This window comes from Hypomesus transpacificus, chromosome 19 (genome assembly GCF_021917145.1).
Source record: "Hypomesus transpacificus isolate Combined female chromosome 19, fHypTra1, whole genome shotgun sequence".
Classification (NCBI taxonomy): Eukaryota; Metazoa; Chordata; class Actinopteri; order Osmeriformes; family Osmeridae; genus Hypomesus; species Hypomesus transpacificus.
Genome location: NC_061078.1, coordinates 7,643,372 through 7,658,987, shown reverse-complemented (window position 1 = coordinate 7,658,987; position 15,616 = coordinate 7,643,372).

Here is a 15,616-nt window from a genome sequence, read left to right as displayed (position 1 = left end):
CAGCCGGAATGAATGTGTGGTGGTCCCTTAGTGTTCTGTTATTGTTCCGAACTCGGAACGATGAATGACCGCGCGCCGTCCTACCTCAGCTGTCACCGTCGCTCGCCCGCTTCACAGAGAGCGCCAAACAAAAAGTTGTTCAAAATAAAGAAGAGTAAGTCCAACGTAAAGCACTTCCAAACGCTTCAATGTTCTACCTCAAGATAAACATGTTATTATTATTATTATTATTATTGTTGTTGTTGTTGTTGTTTTTTCTTCTCCATAATATAATGATGTTTCTGCCGTAAGACTGCCACCAAGGGTGGTCAGAACTCTGCTGTTGGACGAGAACAACAGCACTCCACCCAGCTGGCCAATCACCACAATCCCCGCAGACTTTAGACTTAGATCTTTGATTTTTTTGCATACCATAGGAATAGTGTACATGTAGTTTTATTAAGTTTTATTTGGATGTTTAGTTATTGCCTCTGATTTCTAAGACTGTTGTGAACTGTAATGCTGATAACGATGTTCAGGACACACTTGTTCTTCAACTCACACCGGTACTTAAACTATTGTGTGTGTGTGTGTGTGCGTATGTGTGTGTGTGTGTGTGTGTGTGTGAGAGGAAATGTTTTAAGATGTATCAAGAGAAAACTAAGCACAAATGTAATTGCCTGGCAGTCAACCACCTCATGGTCCAGAACATAGCAGAGATCAGGCCTGACTAGCAGAGCCCAGAATGATGAATCAGTACCTGTCTATAATGAACACACACCTCCATAGATGCTGCTGAACGCTAGATTTCTACCAGTCACTGCCCTCACCGTCCTTCTCCTCCCATTCTTCCCTCCCTCCCTCTCCCTCCTTCCCTCCTGCCTCTTTCCCTCTCTCCTTCCTCCCTCTCTCCTTCCAGCCAACTCTGTCCCACTCACACATAGCTAGAGCTTTGAAGCACGTTTCCACGGTAACCTACCTCAACCCAGATGTCCTGCTCTCAGGTTGAACCCACTTACATATTCACACACAACTACAGTAGAAGATCTCATCAAGGCCTTTTCCATCGTGCAGTATATGTTACAAAGACAGTTGTGTTGCATCATGAGTTGCTTAGTTAATTGTTATGAATGTAATGTTTCTTACAATATTGTTTTTCTTGAATTTGTTGATCACAAAAGTTTTTTTTTAATGTTTTGTTTTTCTTACTCTCAGCCTTGAGTGTCTTTGATACTGTGTGTGTTTAGTGGTGAGACCCGCCCCCAACCCACCCACATGCTGCCCCAGGAGCTGGTTGTAAATACGGCGCTGGATTTGCAGCTCCGCCTCAGGTGCCTCTGTCACCTGCTGGGCCACACTCCACTCTGGTGCTGGTGCTAACCCCCAAGGCCCTGTGTGTCTGGTCCCAGATCAGCCCTGTGTGTCTGGTCCCAGATCAGCCCTGTGTGTCTGGTCCCAGATCAGCCCTGTGTCCATCACAGGGCCATGCTGCTGTGTGTGTTGGGAGGGGGGGGGGGGGGGGGGCGGCTATTTGGTGCTTTAACTGTCTGTATATTACTAAGACTGTTGTGTGTCAACTCTGCAGTACTGTCTGGATGCACAGAACATTCCAGAGAGGGGATTACCTGCGTCACTGTAGAGGCTGGCAGCTCCTTCTGTGTGTTATGCAGTACAGACACACATACATAAACACCCACATGCATATGGTCACAGACAGACTTACACACACAGTCACAGACACATAAATGCATACATTTCAAGCATACATTTGCTGTAACAAAGTTGATCTATCTTGTTGGATAACTTGTTTTTCTCATGCAAATATTGGTTGTGTTTATTAAAGCTGTATTGTATATTATGGTATGTTAAGTCAGAAGTGTTCGTAAATAATACTGGTAGTGGTGTAGCTGCCTGAGGTGCTGCCCCCTACATGTAGGAACTGCCAGGGGCATATGTCTCCATGGCTGGTGCTTTCACAAACCTAATCCAGGCTTTTCCTCTTTGTGGAGATAGAAAGGTATGTAAGAGAGCTGTTCTGGTCAGACACCGTAGACTAGATCAGACAGGACTTCAGGATGGGGAAGATGTCTGCAGGACCCGTCTCCTTCCTCTGCCCATGCCCCCTTCTCTGTGGAGCTTCCCTGGACCCACAGGCTTAGCGCTCAGGGCCAATCCCATCTCTGAGTGCACATGTGTGTGTGTGTGTCCTACTGCAGGACACATTGGCTATGTGCTCTTCTTTGTTGGTGCATGTATACATGATGGTGATACTTTCTCTTCCTTCATCTCCTTCATCTCCCCCTCCTCCCCCTCCTCTTCCTTTTTTTCTTCCCACGGTCATTCTTCTCCTGCTCCTCCTGCACCCATCCAGCAAGCTAGTGAGTGCGCTGTGTGTGGGGGGTGATAAACGGAACAGATAATCTGTAGTTAATCTGGGGAGTTTCTCACATGCTGAGCAGTAGAACACACACACACGCCCATACACACACACACACACACATACACACACACAAACAGGCCTTTGTTGAGAAGTGACCGTTATAGATGGCAGCACACCACAGGGCTGTTAACCACCACAGAGAGACATTAAACTGGGAATCTGGAAAGCAAACAACTTTGTTCTCTTGCTACAATACATGTAACCGCCTACTGTGGGCTTAGTCCTTTGTAGAGGAGACACTTTTCTCTGTCTCTCTCCAAGGGACCGAAATACCCCTGACCCCAACACAGCTGAATACATCAGGTTGCAGATTGATGTATTTAGCTGCTAAAACCAAATTATATTTTCAGATAGATGTTTGAAATGGTTACGAGCTATTCCAGAATATGTGTCTGCATTTTAGATGGGTTTCCAACCCGTAACCATCCCTTCCTGTCGCTTTCATTCCTCGACCGTCTTATCCTGGCCTCCTGCCCTACTCCCTCCTTCTATCTCTCCACTTCCCTCCCTCTCTCTCTCTCTCTCTCTCTCTCTCTCTCTCTCTCTCTCTCTCTCTCTCCCCCCCTCCCTCCCTCCCTCCACCTGCTTTCCTCTCCTCCCACCCTTCCCCATCGTCCTCTCTCCCCAAACCCTGGAGGAAGGAGCAGACAGCCACAGTGTAGGACTCCACATCGCACACCTCAGCAGTCATGCATGTAACGTGTAACAGCATGTTTCGATGCTTCCGACCTGGTAGAGGCTCCAGTGATGTGCAGACATCTCGCCCTCCCGTCAGCAGCCACCATCTCCCTCTGAGGGTTCTCTCTCTGAGGGTTCTCCTTCTGAGGGTTCTCCCTCTGAGGGTTCTCCCTCTTCGCGTGATATCGATCACCTAGACTTGCTAGTAGAACGATGCCATTCCCACGAAACCTTCCGCTGTGCTCCTTAAGACGCACCACACCGTGCTGCTTTGAACAACGACGCAACTAATTTATACTCTTGTCAAATTGTGAATTTATGTAAATGTAATTTATAGCATGTTTGAGATCAGTATTATATTTATATAGTCCAGTCTGTACTGATGGAATCCAGTGTATTTAAACGTAGATCAGAATGTTGTCGATCAGCCAGAGTACTGATCATGCCCTCTGAGGAAGTGTTAGGGTATCAATATTGGGTTTTGTGACGTTAACACTGTGACCTGTAGCCAGATGGGGCTTGTGTGGTTATCTCCGTGGTGCTGTAGAAGGCCCTATCTCACTGTGGATCAGTGTGTTTGATGGTGTGGTGTAAAGAGATGTTCAACAGGCCTGTGCTTGGGAGGCCCCTGTGCTGGCTGGCACCCCTGGCTGCTTGTTGCTGCTCCACACTGGCATCTTGTCCCTGTGTGTCATTGTTGCTGTCAGCCAGAGTGGCCGGGACAGTCTAGTGTGCCTGTGTCTACCATGTCATCCTGTGTCAAACATGTCATTAGATGGTATAGTGTTGCCTGGACCCCCATCCCTGGTCCTGTCCAGTGCTGCCTCAAGGCCTTGTGTGGGGTTTGTAACCCCCCCCCCCCCCCCCCTAATTAAAGACTGGATGTTTAATATGCATTAACCTCTGAGCTCCATCGTTTATAGCCCAGTGTTGGTGTCTGAGCTGTGCTGACACAAGCAGACTGGAGGCTCAACTCCACGTTTATTGAAATCCTCTTGAGATATGCACAGCTGCAGGTCTCTAATCCCAGTAGCCCGCCTGTCCTGCCACTGCCTGAGAAGGGGGGGGGGGGGGGTCTCGGGCTGCTGCATCTCCCATGCTGTTTGTCCTTGTTCCAGTTCTGCAGTGTCTCTATAACAACAACAGTACCCAGAAGTCCCCCTCTCTGGGAGTTCCATGTTCCATTGTCATAGTTATGGCTGCCACTGCTACTGCTACTATGCAGGCTTAAACTCGCTGCAGGGTTAGACCAGGGTGCTAACCAAAACCAAATACCAAATACAGTGCCCTGCTTGTCGGAGGTCGAGCTGTTCTGTTAGAAGGGGGTGCTTGGTAAAGGGACAGAGAAAAGGAATATACATAGAAATATACACAGTGTAGCTCAGCTGTGTAAAAAATAAAGAGAGCACAAACCCAGAAAACGGAGCTCACAGCAGTCTGTTTGCCTGTCTGTCTGCCTGTCTGTCTCTCTGTCTGTCTGCCTGTCTGTGTCCCACTATTAAATTCAGGTCTAAATGGTATAAAATGATTTAGAGCATTTCTTCTGATCATTTTGTCAGGGATCCCATCTGTGTATGTACGTGTGTATATAGCCCCTCAGCCGTGGTGTGTGTGTGTGTGTGTGTGTGTAGGACCTCCGTAGTGATGAGAAGGTCCACCTCTACATATACATACATCCAGTAACAAATGTCGGGCCAAACCTGTCTGTAGAAAGAATAAACACTGTTTTTAGTGGTTTGTATTGTTTTAGGGTTCATTGTGCTACACTGATTACAGAAAAAAGACAACAACAATGATAATAAACTAGATCTAGTAAATAAAGGATGACTCTGTGTTTTAATTATGCAAGTGTGTGAGAGAGAGAAAGAGAGAGTTTGTGTGTGTACAGTTTGTGTGTATATGTGTATATGTGATCTGTATTTATGTGAGAGAATGTGTGTCTGTATGTGTCCCTGGAGTTTGTGTGTGAGAGGGTGGGTTATTTGGTCTTTTATGCACTTGCATGTTTCAGGCAACTTGATTGTGCTACCATTCAGCTCTTTCTTCTAAGACCAGCTCCACAAAAATCTGTTAGTAAACTCTCCCATCTGTCACAAAAAGCCATAGAACATAGAACAATCCCATGTCATCTTACGCCCTACCCTGTTCAGGTCGTTTTAGGAGTATTGAACAGGATGCTCAAGGTTCTGAATCAATGAGAGGTTGAGCTAGCCCTTTAATCCGTGCCGTGTGTGTGTGTTGGGGGGGGGGGGGGGGGGAGAAAGGACAGGGAATGAGAGAGTGCAAAGAAGAGAGGGTGGAAAGGAGAGGCAGATGTCAAGTAAAAATGTGACCTTAACCCTGGCCTCAACTGTGTTTCTCTTTGCTACTTCCTTTCTGGCTGTGTTTGACCAAACAGCCACTTCTGCTGCTGCCTACTCACATCACACCAGGCCAGGCCACCTAGCTGTACTCCTTGATCTCATTGTTTTCCCTTTTACTTTGCCACTCTTTGCTTCCGGATCCTTTTGGGTATGTGTTTGTTTCTAGTGTGTGTATGTGTGTGTGTGTGTGGTTTATGTTTGTCTAACACTGCTTTCTTCATTATCTGTACTGGTTGTAAATCAGTCCTACCAGGGAGCTGCGTTCACAGACATGTCGGCACACACAGGCACACGTACAAACACACAAGCAGGAGGGCAGACTAGCCATATAAACCTGTGAAACTCAATCCTTGACTGGGCCACCTCTACTGGGGCCCAGCACCCCCCTAGGCCCCTGCACCACCCTCCTTGAACCCCCCCCACTCCCCACCCCACCAAGCTGGGAAAAGGGGACCCCAGTTTTCCCAAAGAGGGGGGGTGCAGCTGTCTTTTGGCCTCTCACACCGCATGCCTTTTAGCAGCTCAAAGGGAGCAGCCAGGAGAAGGGGGGGGGGACATGCCTCCAGCCTCTGAAGTCAGTTTTTCTTCCGTGGTTTTTACTGCTTCCAGACTTCCCAGCCGTAACACTCGTCCCAGGTGACGTCCCTCCTCGTACGTCGCAAATTATCCAAACAGTCTTGTCAGTCCTGACACAGAATCTGTGTCTTTCTCCTCTTCTTCCTTTTGCCCCTCTCTACTCTTTTCCTCTTCCTTCTCCTGCTCCTCTTTCTCATTTCCTCCCTTTTAAACAAAACATCTCTCTTAGTAATACCAGCCACTGGTCTCTCCTCCAGGACACAGGGCTATGCTGGTCTCTCCTGCAGGAGGCAGGACTGTGCTGGTCTCCTCCAGGACACAGGGCTATGCTGGTCTCTCCTCCAGGACACTGGGCTATGCTGGTCTCTCCACCAGGAGGCAGGGCTATGAGAGTAGTTCCATGAGCAGGACTGATGTGATTGCTAACTGTGCTGAGGGACTGACTACTCCACCCCCAAAAAACATTTCTATGAATTTGCCAGAAATAAATCAGTGAAGGTGACCTTTCCTCCGGCACAAACGGGAACCACATCACATGTACAAATATGGAATAATATCTGTCACACACAAACACTTTCTTATTCCTCCTCTTTTTATCTCACAAATGTTTTCTGCTGTGTGAACACAAAGCCAAGCACAGTCAAATGCATGCACGCCCACACCTACATACACACACACGTACAGTGTTATACCCTGGAGATAAAAAGGAGGAAAAGGGTGGGGGAGGGGTGTTGTCGTTCTGCAGTGATGTGTGAAGCTGGACAAAGAGAAGAGGGAGGGAGAGAGAGAGAGAGGATGGAGAGAGAGGTAGAGAGAGTAGAGGTAAAAACGGAGGGATAGACGAGAGCATGGATAGAGGGATGTTGATGCAGGGAAGGGACCGAAATGACAGCTCTAAACGCAGTCCTCCATGCCCTCCTCCCTTTCTCCTTCTCATCCCCTTCTGCATCGCTCTCCATCCCTCCATTCCTCATCATGTCCAACGCACCCGGCCCCACCCCTCTCCGGGGCTAGGAGAGCTGAAAGAAGGAGAGAAGGATGAGAGGAGGAGGAAAGGGATGAAGGGATAGAGAGAAGGCTGCTGGTCCTTGGGGGTGGGGGGGGGGTGTTCCTTTGTCCCCCCAGGAGAGGATAAACACACGTACAGACATGGCCTCAGCAGAAACACCACAACATGTGATCATCTGTGTGTGTGTGACTGACTGGGACGTCTGCAGTATTGATCTCCCTGTGGTCTAATCACAGTGCCGAGTGTCAAGGTCGCCTCTCTGTCTCTGTGTCTCCCTTTAAGAACCCAACTGGTCTTCCAGCTAATGCATCTATACAGACGCCAACCACTTTCCCACTCCCTCTCTCCCTCCCTCCCTCCCTCTCTCCCTCCCTCCCTCCCTCCCTCCCTCCCTCCCTCCCTCCCGCTCTTTCTTTCTCTCTTCCTCTGCCTCTCACCCCCACCCCTCCAGTCACACAGAGACATATGGCAGCCCAGTGTGTAGTATTAATTAGCTTCAATGAAGGCGTGGCCACACAGGGACTTCAGACGTTGTCATGGTTGCTATGCAGATGCAGCAGCTCCCATGGTGGCATGCTGGGATGGGACCAGGGCACTTGGGCCGGTAGGGTAAGGATGTTGATTTGATATATTAGAAAATGTGTCTGAGTAGTGATCATATGTACTGATCTGAGTATTGATCAGACTGATCAGAGTAATGTTCGAGCGGATGATATACAGTACATGCTGTTCAGGCTCTTGTCAGGTGTTTGGGGGAAAAGACAGAAGATCTGGTATTGGGATCGATCCTAATCCCAACTGGTTCTCAGGAAGGTTGGATCACTCCAGGGTTGCTCAGATCAGCATCAGTGTTCTCTGGAGGACTGATGACCCGACCCTGGTCTGCTATCTGCTCAACGACATCAGACCATCCCACATGCATCCCACACCTTACCGGCAGCCTGGGAGGTCAGGTGGAAGATGAAGGTCAGTCTAACAGTCCAGGCAGGTCAATATTTGGAAGAGCAAGCCAGCTAATCACTGATCAATACCTACCTGATCAATAGATGGCTATAAACCAGAGGTATGCTAACCACTAGGAAAGAATCAGTTATGTGAGGAGATGGGGTGCAGAGGAGAAAAGACTCTGTTTCCCTGGGGCCAGTGTGGGTTCAGACTGGACCTTAGGTGCTGACCAGCCGCTGCCCCCTGCTGGCAAAAAGGAGACAGTACACTCCAGCCACCTGGTGAAACTGATGGCATTATGTGTGTGTGTCTCTGTGTGTGTCTGTTTGTGTGTCAGCAGTATTCTGCAGGCTAGTCACTTGGAGCTTCCAGCAAGATGTGACACACATACCCACCTACAGACCCCCGCAGACACACACATGCCACAGGAATGCACACACTGTATGTCACAAGAAATAAAATGATATGAGGTGTGTGGGCTTGAGTGTGCATACTTGAGTGTGTGTGTGTAACGCTTGGGTGAATTTGAATAATGAGCAAATGAATATGGTGAAATTTGCCATAAAAAAATGATTGTCCCTCCTCTCTCATTGGTTAGAATCACAGCAAGGACCCGTCTCCTTAATTCACTTACCCTCCCTATCTTCTTTCTGTTCAGACACAGATGAATAATTCATGCTGCATATCTTAACCTCCTCAGACAGACATTAAAACAAGGATTCAAAGATCTTCTAACTCATTCACACACACACACACAGACACACACACACACACACACACTATGTCACTATAACAAGGTAATGCTCAGCAATGTGTCAGTGACGGACACATTATTGTTATGGCCTGATGTGCTTCTAGTAGTGAGATGATACATGTACATGTACAGGAGCTCTCCTCTACAAGCCCACATGTATAATTACACATTTAAAAATGAGTCCCTGATGTGGTCAGCCAGTGAGTTTCTACAGTGGGGATGGGTGTGTGCATTCATGCATGTGCAGATTAGACAGATTGCTCTTCCCCAGTCAGTCTCTCAGGGTGTGTGTGGGGGTATGTAGTTGTGTCAGTATGAGTGTGTGTGTGTGTGTGTGTGCACTTTTGAAAAAACAAGGTGCCTGATTGTTCCCCTGTCACTATAATTACAGTCGGGGAGAGAAAAGCCATTTCAGGGTTTTTTTGGGGAGAAAAACCTCAGACTTGACCTCATGCCCCATCTTCACAATGAGTGCTGGGAGACTGGCCAATGGGTGCAAAGAACTGCGATCACACAGACATAATTGGAAACGATATGCACAGATGTGAGACAAAGAGATAGAGAATAAGTGAGAGAAAGAGAAAGAGAAGGAGAGAGATTGAGAGAATAAGAGAATGGTGACAGACCCTGAAGGTGACAGACCTGCAGGTTATTATCATCCCTCAAAGTCAATAAGAAGGACAAGTCTTGGTGACACCTCTTCCTCCCTCCTTCCTATCCTCCCTACTTCCTCCTCCTCCCTCCTACCTATCCTCCCCACTTCCTCCTTCTCCTCCCCTCCCTTTTACTTCCTCTGCCCTCCCTCTCACCCACCAATCTTAGAAGTGAAATCTGTCAGTACACCACTCAATAGTATCACTACCACCTGGTCTCCCCCCCCCCCTCCCCCTGGTCACTGTCACAGGTACATCCTTAGTGTTGGATCGTTGGAGTCCAAGGAACAAAGCCCTGTCCTGAGATGAATGAACCAGAACACTGGAAGGGAGGTGACCACCCTGCTGATGCTGAGTTGGCAAATGATGTCACAGATCAATCAGAAAGATGAAGAGTGGCAAAATGGACTTGAAATTGAGAAAAAAAGAAGAAGGAAGAAAAGAAAGTAGAGTACAGCAGAGAAGAGGAGAGGTGAGTAGGGCAGAAGAAAGAGCCAGTAGAATCAGAAGGTGTTCTCGTGTTGTGGAAATATTGCTGTTTTGTGTTTCTCTGCTCTCATTAAGACTGACAGAACACTGATCTTATCCTCCCTGCACAGCAAGACCCACTTGAAATCCTAGCTCCTCGACTACGACGAACAGGAGTGTGTGTGCATCTGTCTGTGTTTAGGTCTGTGTGTGTGTGTGTGTGTTTGTGAGTGTGTGTGCATTCATAGCCGTGTGCTGGCACTCATGTCGGTCTCTATCAGTGAGCTGCCATTTGTCGATCTGGAAGCTGTTCTTTCAAATCCACAACAAAAGGCTGTTTCCACTCTGTAAGGACACACAGCTCTGCTTCACAAGTAGACACAGACAGCAGCACCAACACAAAGCATGAATACAACCAGCTCCACAAAACAGGATTTATAAACTCATGTAAGCAGAGCCATCTTGAGAGGTGGAGAGAAAGCGTGAGATACAGAAGGCGAAAGGGCTGCACGGGGGTGGGGGGGGGTGGGGGTGGGGGGGGTGAATGGGGGTGGGGGAAGGGGGGATGGGGAGGGTATGAGGGCTTTGGGAGGGATAAGAAGCAGAGGTACACAGAAGAGGAATGTTTCCCATGCCATTCGACCATTCTGTGTTTGTGTTGTTGTTGTTCCCACCCAGACAGACAGACGGCCATTGTTGCCATGAGTGGAGCTGAGACCTGACCTGGCACAGATGTCTCCATCTCTTTCTCTCTTTCTCCCTCTCTGTCTTCATGCAGAATTCTAACAGTTGGCCATGCTACTTGAGACACATGGTGTGACGGTTACATGAGGAGAGAAGAGGAGAGAGAAAGAAAAGAGGCGAGAAGAGAAGAGGAGGAGAGAAGACGAGATGTGAGGCAGGGTGAGGAGAGGCAAAAAGGAGAGGAATGGAGAGTAGAGGAAAGGAGGAGAGAAGGAGAAGATAGGCTGAGAGAGAGGAACATGGGTAATTTGTCAAAGTGGGCCTGAGGTGTTGACTCCCCGATGAGGAGTCTCCCAGAGGAGAAAGGCCCATTATCAGTGATGGTCCTTAGATATGCTGCTGGATATTACAGGATGTGTTATGCTGTCACCTAGCTGGGTGACCAGCTAATTGCACTCATCACTTTGGGTTAGGTTGCTTCGGCACACCTGGAAAAATGCACACACACCCTCACACACTCTCTCTTTCTCTCACAGACACACACACACACAGTTCACACACCTCTGCATTCTTATAGGTGACCTTTATGTATGAACCAAGCCAACCTTTACAAGCTGTCTGAGCCGTGATGTGAAACCTGGGATTGGGCTGTCTGTTACAGATGGTAGTGGTAGCAGTGAGGGAGAGTGTGTGTGTGTGTTAGAGACCATGCAGTGTGTGTGTGTGTTAGAGACCATGCAGTGTGTGTGTGTGTTAGAGACCATGCAGTGTGTGTGTGTGTTAGAGACCATGCAGTGTGTGTGTGTGTTAGAGACCATGCAGTGTGTGTGTGTGTGTTAGAGACCATGCAGTGTGTGTGTGTGTTAGAGACCATGCAGTGTGTGTGTGTGTGTTAGAGACCATGCAGTGTGTGTGTGTGTTAGAGACCATGCAGTGTGTGTGTGTGCGCATATATGTATGTATGTGTGTGTTTGTGTGTGTGTGTGTGCATGTATGCATGTTTGTTTGTGTGTATGTGTGCGTGTATGTGTGTGTGTGTAGGAGGGTACTCTCAGCCTGCTCCTCCACCCTGGTTTCCTGTCGGAGGTGAAAATGGCTTTGTGCTCCTGTGATGGATCTTAGCTCACCATTCATTAGTCAGACATGCTGCTGTGTGTGTGTCCTTGTTGATGTTGCCTTCCATTGACTCACAGTGTCATCTAGTGGCCGATAGAGCTGAAGTGTCGGAAATATGTGTTGCCATTATTATAGATGTTGGTTTAACTCATTACCACTAGATGGTGCTGACTCTTCAGACGTCTCACCATTATATCAGAGGTTGGAGCACTGCAATCTGACTAAATATACAATCAACCGTATATTATGTTTGTATGACTGTATTTAAAGAGTGTTAGCAGAGTATCAGCAGGGTGTTAGATACGTTAGATATTAACCGACATTTGGCAGATTATCAGCACAAAGGCAGTGTTAGCAGTACTCCTGTGTGTGTGAGTGTGTGTGAGTGTGTGTGAGTGTGTGTGAGTGTGTGTGAGTGTGTGTGAGTGTGTGTGAGTGTGTGTGTAGGGACCTCTGGAACCAGAGCACTGCCTGGTTGATCCTGGTAGTTCACCTGTCACTCAACACTGCATCTCTGCTATAGTTTGCTCTTTGCGTTACGTGTGTTTGTGTGTTTGGCATGGCAGGGGGGTCTGATCGCTTTCCCAGCCCAAAAATTTCCTGTTGTGGAAACGGTGAGAGATGGGAGTCTGGGAAAGGAGGCTGATTATGGAGGGGGGGGGGCTTCTTGAGGGACAGCATTGCATGTATAGCTCCATGTAGTTGGTACTGAAGGGATGTTAGCAATCGCTGCTTAGCGTCACTAAGATCTTGTTTCACCTCTACACTTAAGTATAAGCCTACCCCCTTTCTTGCTGAAACGGGGTTGTTGTTGCTCCAGTATAATCAGAGTCCGGGGAGGGAATATCGGCTTCCACTTTTCCAAGATTGTGGTAGCGTTGATAAACCGCTGAAGAAATAAAGAGGGAGATATAGACAGAAAGAAAGAGGCTGAGAGAGAGAGAACGAGTGTGAGGGAGAGTGAGAGAGAGAAAGAGGGTGAGAGAGAGGGAGAGAGAGAGAAGGAACTGAGAGCAGGGTTTTGCCAGAAGGTTCCAGACAGTGATGTCATCTGAGGTGATTGCTACATACCCCCCACCACTCACCTCCTTCCTCCATCTCCTCCCCATCCTCCTTCCCTGCTTGTGTTCTCAGCCAGATCACCGCATTTTCAATCTCTCCATACTCCCCGGGTCACCAGGAGGACCAAAATCGATCTAGCACCTTCTGGAAAATGTAAGGGTAAACTCAGACCTCAATATTACGGGGTGAAATAGAGCGGAGAGATGAAGAGATGAGGATGGGATTCCTAGAGAGCGTTCCTGGACGGTGTGAAGCCGGTTTATTTATGAGGATGAGCCTATCGTTACAGCATCTCAACTCCTTATGTCTCTCCTCTCCTCTCCCTCAACCTCCACCTCCTTCTCACCATTCTTCTCTTTTTCACAATGTCCTGTTTGCCATCTCCCTCCTCTTCCTCCTTTTCTCCTCCTCCTTCACCTCCTCCTTCACCTCCCTCCTCTTTTCTTCCTCCCATGAGCCTCCTCAGACAGCCTCCTGTCTGCTACCGGTTCCTCAGTGAGCATAGATAAAGGATTTCGCCGTGAACAGAGATGGAGACTGTTCCATGGTGAGTCAGAACCCGTGGATGCATCAGTCCCCGGGCCTCTGGCCCCTGGGTCTTAGATGTGGATATGATGGTGCATCTCTGGAGGCCAACCAAGATATTTGAACATGAACATTACTGGTCTGGGATGATGTTTTCCGGTATCTTCATCCTTCCATCCTGCTCTCTGAATGCTCTGATGATGTCAACATTGAAGGTTTCAGGATTTTTGTGCATGTCTGGAAAGTAGTACTTATGCTTTTGAAGTTGTTTTTGGACCTGTCTACTACTTCATAAACATTTTCTTTTCTTATCAGAAATAACCCTTGCTCCTCCTCTCCCTGTCCCTCCCCATTCCTCTCCACCTCCTCTTCCTCCTCCACTTCTACCATCGCCTACTCTCCCTCTTCTTGCTTTTCCTTTTCCTGTTGTTCAGGAGAGAGGCTATCATGATCATGAGAGAACAAGAAAAAGAGAAAGATGGACGGCCTGGTTTTGGTGCTTCTCTGAAGAGCCGATCATGTGTCTTCCAGGTCAGACACATGGTTCTAATCTGTGCTCATGCCAGACTTCCTGCTTCCAGCTCCACCCTCAACACAGAGGAGCTGGCTAAATACAACCTTCTAATGGTTGGGTGATGTGTGTGCTTGTGCACGTGCGCATGTGTTTGTGTGTCACAAGTGTGAAATAAAAACACATGTCACACTTTCCAGGTGTGAAAAGCATGTCCGTAGAACATGGTTATCTGTGCCTAGCTCTGTGTCTGAACATCCTATAAACACCTAACAGGCAGAGATGGCAAAAGTACACATCCTTCACAAGTAGAAGTACAGACACTCATGTTTAAAAAGACTGCTAAAAGTTAAAGTGCTGACTACACTTTTTCACTCAAGTTAAAGGAAATAAGTATGGGCTCTGACATATAGCCAACTGAAGAAAAAATACTTAAGTATTTTGTTACTTCCCATCTGTTTGGAGGGCAGATGAAAGCCCAGATTAAGGTGATCTCTCTGATCAGCTCTGAGCTCAGGATGGCTCGTGCTGAACTCATGTCTTGACAATGCTCTCATTGTTGACTTCTGAGAGAGAACACCAGATCCCAGGAGATGAAACAGCAGGTGGCCACAGTAGTGAAGCACATCATCATACTGACATGGCCACTCTTCAGAAACATTAGATGATCTCAGCTCTCCACGGCCTCTCTCACACAAACACACGCTCACACACAAAGGGTTGGAAATAGTTTCCGTCCTCTGGGTTATGTTCTGTCACACTTCTCCCAGCGTTCAAGGCACATGGCTTTGTTTCCCGCCAAGCCCACTCTGGATGACATCATATCATTGTGCAGGGTGAGTTTGGTTATTACCAGATTCTCTTCAGCCAGCGAGTCAATCTCTCCGGTTCAGTGAAGCCTAGAACGAATCTGAGCCTACAGATGACAGACAACAGACATTCAAATTAGCCTCGGCTCAACAGTAATCTCTTTGGTTGGACAGGAAGTGGATCTGCTCTCTATACCGAATCAAAGTGTGGCCTTAATGATGGTAGCAGACCTATTTTTACATACCATGACTGCTCGGTAACTCCAACCCCTCACTGCTACAGTCATCAGCAGCTCCAGTACACCCTAGGACACCCAGCCACCCCTGTCACTGCCACCATGCCAGCTGCTAAGGTCTCTGACACAACACCCCTCTACCAGCTCCTAAAGACAGTCTCATCGAGCCCCGACCAGACTGTGCTACTGGCCTGTTAATAATCACCTAAATATGGTCAACCCATGAAACAAAAATAACCCAGTAAGTCAGTCAGAGAAACTCTGTAATACAAAGAATTGTGAGTGATGTCATCACAGACCTTACATTACCCAGCATGCATGTCTACCTGTCTGTACACAGCGTCCTGATGTCCAGTCTTGGTCTGTTGCCATGGATACGGCCAAACTGTCAGTGTTTGTGTTTGTTTTTCCTTTCTTTCTTGTCCTCTCTTCCTCTCCTTCCCTAATCTCAATTTCTCTTAATTTAAGAAGTAGCCGCTCTGTGTGAGGAAGAACAGAGGCTCGTAAAATTGTCTCCTCAACACGGCCTGTTAAACCTACAGTGAATGGAGTAAGAACACCTTAATAGAAGGCCACCATTTTGGGCTGTGTTTTTTGTGTGTTAAATAAACACAGACACAGGCAATCACACACAGCCCTGTCATTACTGCCCTATCTGCAGGATAGACAGGAATGTACTTAGGAGGTCTCTGTGTCTGGAACTAAACTCTTTCTCGTTCTGTTACTCCAGCTCACTTGCCCCCCTCCCTGCCCCCCCCCCCCTCCCCCCCGAGCCTGCAGGTTGTCCTATCACTGCAGTTGTCTCTCA